The 4,660-nt window shown below is 35.6% G+C and overlaps 1 pseudogene; it reads left to right on the top strand.

The window, feature by feature from the left end:
- Positions 1–1,627: 1,627 nt before the first annotated feature.
- LOC127671612 (zinc finger protein 120-like) lies at positions 1,628–3,990 on the top strand (annotated as a pseudogene).
- Positions 3,991–4,660: the final 670 nt, after the last annotated feature.

Genomic DNA, 4,660 nt, shown 5'->3' with positions numbered 1-4,660 from the left:
GCATATATTTATTTTCTGGTGATGTTAGTATCATGCTTTGTGTTGTACATGCATGGGATATTTAGGATGCAGTGACTTTTGATGATGTGCATGTGAAATTCACTGAGGAAGAGTGGAATTTGATGGATCCTTCCCAGAAGAGCCTCTACAAAAATGTGATGTTGGAAACCTACATGAACCTCAAAGCTATAGGTAAGAATGTTATTTTTTTTTCTGAAGAAAAAAATGTTTCTTGGTTATTGATGATCTATTATTTTAATTGTATGAAATTTGAGCTGAATAATTCAGATTCACTGAATTTTCACTGTAATTTTCACGGTGTGGTTAAAATTACAGTACCTTTAATTTTGCCTATTTTCCAATACTATATCATGTACTTTCTTTTACTGTGTTTTAGGCTATAATTGGGAACATTGAAGAACATTGTCAAAATGATAGAAGTCGTGAAAGGTAATTTTCATGTGCAAGCTGTACCAAATTTGTCTCTGAGGAAATTTTAATATCTTATGGAATCTCCATCAAAAAGCAAAAGTGTAAAATCAAAGTCCTTTAAGTATAGATATGATTATAATATTCTGACAAAATCATGTACCTCAAGATCTGATATCTGATTTGTGTATCCATTTGATAAGTAGCTCCATTAGACCAGTGCTGTGGATCTGCCAATATGTATATTCTCATAGTATTTAGAAATTGTATATTGAATAGTGAAAAATTTATATCCAAAATATTATAATAAGCAAATAGTCCACAGAAAATTTGGTGATACATATATTCTTGCAGTAATATGGTTCAGATTGGTGAGAGGGCATTTTATGAGAATCAAGAATGTTGTTGTGGAGAAACATTATATTGCACATGTGATGAGAAAGAAAAATTCAAGCAGTGTGAATTCAACGTGTAAACCTTTCATTTATTATTCTTTTTTATTAGGTATATCATGTGTCACAATGGATAATAATCATGTGAGCATGGGGACATGGAAAGAAGAAACATAATTTTTTTGTTCTAAAACAACAAGATACGTTATATGGTGCCTTAAAAGAAATTAGGAATATGAAAGACGTTTGCAATTAGTTGGGGTTTTTTTTTTTTTTTTTTTTTTTTTTTTTTTAGTTTTACAGGGAATATCCCCAAACTCATAGTGTAGAAAATCTTTATGGGGACTAGGAATTTGGAAATTCTTCTGTGTGTCCTGGTTCCCAGTCAAACGTGTTGTAATTCACACTAGAGGAAAAATATGAGTACACTGAGTGTTATAAAGATCAGAGTTATTCTGTCTTCAGATAGCTAAAATACATCATATAAAAAGAGGGTATTATAAATATGAGACATGTAATAACCATCACAGGTGTTTTGAACAACTCATGATGAGGGAGAACACCATTAACATATAAAGTGCTAAAACCTTAAGATCTGATGCTTCTTTACCATTAGACAAATTTTAAACATAATTCATATTGATTACATGGTTGATCAGAGTAATGAATGTGGTAAAGATTTCACATGTGCTAATTATCATTGCAGGCATGAAAGAAGATATACTGGAGTGAAACCCTATGAGTGTGATATATGTTGTAAAGCCTTTACAAGATCTAGTAATCTCCAATATCAAAAAATAACACATACTGGAGAGAAACATTATGAAAGTAATCAATGTGGTAAAGCCTTTGCAAGACCCATTTATCTCCAAAGACATAAAAGGACACATACTGGAGGGAAACCTTATGAATGCAATCAATGTGGTAAAGCCTTTGCAAGATTCAGTGATCTCCAAGTTCATCAAACAACACATACTGGAGAGAAACCTTATGAATGCAATCAATGTGGTAAAGCCTTTGCACAACCCAGTAAACTCCAAATTCATAAAAGAACACATACTGGAGAGAAACCTCATGAATGTAACCAATGTGGTAAAGCCTTTGCACAGTGCAGCCATCTTCAGTATCATAAAAGAATACATACTGGAGAGAAAACTTATGAATGTAATCAATGTGGTAAAGCCTTTGCAAGACCCAATCATCTCAAGTATCATAAAAGAACACATACTGGAGAGAAACCTTATGAATGCAATCAATGTGGTAAAGCCTTTTCATGTCACAGTAATCTACAAAAACATAAACGACTACATACTGGAGAGAAACCCTATGAATGTATTCAATGTAGTAAAGCCTTTGCAACACCCAGTCATCTTCAGTATCATAAAAGAACACACACCGGACAGAAACCATATTAATGTAATCAATGTGGAAAAGTGTTTTCCCCAAGGATAAGTCTCCAAATTCTATATGCTGGAGAGAAACATAATGAATATGATCATGAATTAAGTGGGAGTTAGGAGGGTATCATAGTAGGATATGATAGACATGGGTGCTTGGGATTATTAACATTCTGGAGATGGTTTTTTTAAATTTTGGTGCTTTTGCAAAGAAGTTTGCTACCCTTGTCTGAAGAGTTTCCTTGAGATTAAAGTAAAGACATTTACATTAATTATATTGACAAAGTAAGTCACAAAAATCACTGCATAGAATTTGGCCTGAAAGTTTTTAACAAGCAGAAAAACTAAGAAAGGAAAAATAAAAAAGAAAGGTTCAAATACAAGGCATCATCAGGAAGTTGAATGAAGTTGAATTTTGTGATCAAGGATATTCAATGGCATTAAAGGAATGGTTACATTAGGACAAGATTACATTCAGCTAAACTTATGGATTTGCAGTTGTATGAAAGAGAACCGTATCATATTAGGAATGATTATTACCTGGTTATTGTTTCGATGTAGAATTATGAAGATACAAGTATGTGTCAAATTGCCAAGAGATTGATTTAGATTCTGGGTTCTGAATTTAAAATACAAATAGAAAAGCTTAGTTCATCTCATGGTGTTACATGCATTTTAACCCACCATTCACGAGACAGAGTCATGAGATCTTTGAGATCAAGGTAGATCTCTATTCAAGTTCCAGGAAAGCCAAGATTAGGCAATGATACATTTGAAATATTGAAAGCTGCTGTTAATGGAATAGAAGGAGCCATGTTCCAGCCACAGTAAGCAGCAGAACTCAGAAGCTAGGTCTTAAATGGTAATAATAGAAGGAACTACTGAGACAATTGATGCTGGCTAGCTAGTAATTAGAGGTGATTAAAAAGAATTCAGCATCACTGTGGTGAAAAACTGAGTAGTATTTTCTGAGTGACATAAAAGGTGTGTTCTAGAGCTCACCTAGGTTGGAACTAATGGTACAGCTCGGCTTGCTTATGTGTAAGAATAACCCAGGTGCTACTGCCTTCGAATTCATGAAGTTGTCATGCAGAACAGCTGAGGCTTGGCACCATTGAGCAAGCATAAGGGAGGTTATGGGTCACACAGGTATATGCAGGCAACACATTCATGCACATAAAACAAAAGCTAAAAAGGATTTCACTATAGTCCTGACTTAGCTCTGAGACAGAGCATAATCAGGGCTAGTTAAAATGGACGCCTTCTTGTCTGGATTTAGGAACAACTGTGAACATCCTTGGAACCATCCTCCTTAGAATCAAAACCGACCATATTCTAAGGATAGAATAGCAGAGTATAGCTTTTCATCTGAGATCTGCATCCACAGTGCTGTTAGAACACTTGTCTTTGATGTTATCTGTATTCTTTTTCCTTGGAATGTCTGCAAAAAATGAGATGAGAATTTGAGGGGGCTTTTATTAAATATGATGACTGCTGCTTTTGGATTGCTGTCACCATATTAGGTTAATTCTGCATATTTTTGAATATGACAGTTCTTTCAGTCTGATTTTTTTATTTACTCTTTTAATTTTTATTACTCCCATTTTTTAGTCCAGTTGTTACCACTCTCCTGGTATACAATCCCAGAATTCCCCATACCATTCCTCTTCTCCTCTGTCTCCAATAGCATGTCTCAACCCTCCAACACCCAGCTCAAAATATTAGGAAAAATATCTCCAATAAACTCATTAAAAAACCCTTCTCCAAACTAAAAAAAGAAATATGTGACACCACTAATATATAAGAAGCCTGTAGATCCCAAAACAATTTAGAGCATAAATAAAATTTTCTTGTCACCAAATATTCAAAACATTAAAGGTGAGAGCTGATCCTGTGTCACAGTTCTCCATACTCAAATACTGCAGTGAGAGAGCGGGTCTCCCAGGAGTGCTGAGGAGCCTGTGAGTAGAGGTAAGAATATCACTTGTACTCAAAGGGACCCCCACAGAGCACTCAGTTCAAACTCAGATCAAAAGAATTAAGGAACAGCCTGGGCCATGATCCTTCCATTCTCTGCCCACAGCCAGAGCTGATCCTCTGGCACTGTGCTCTATATCCAAATTCTGTGGGGAGAGAGCTGATCTCCCAGAAATTCCATCACACGTGTAAACTCAGGTAAGACCTCTACATCTGCTCAAATCCCAGGACCATGAAGGATCTACATAGAGCCATCAGAACCCAGGAACCAAGGAAAGGATGGGGACAGGATCCTTCAGGATTGTGTCTGTAACTTGGAGCTACCTGATTATGTGCCAATGCTTTCCATACCAAAATTACTCCTGGAGAGATATCATTTCTTAGGAGACTCTGACACACACACAGGACTGCAGGAGAGACAAGCCCCAGTCAGAGACAAAACAGCTAACACTAGAGATAACCAGA

This window comes from Apodemus sylvaticus, chromosome 21 (genome assembly GCF_947179515.1).
Source record: "Apodemus sylvaticus chromosome 21, mApoSyl1.1, whole genome shotgun sequence".
Classification (NCBI taxonomy): domain Eukaryota; kingdom Metazoa; phylum Chordata; class Mammalia; order Rodentia; family Muridae; genus Apodemus; species Apodemus sylvaticus.
The sequence above is the reverse complement of the archived record's forward strand: the minus strand, read 5'-3'. Positions and strand labels throughout refer to the sequence as shown.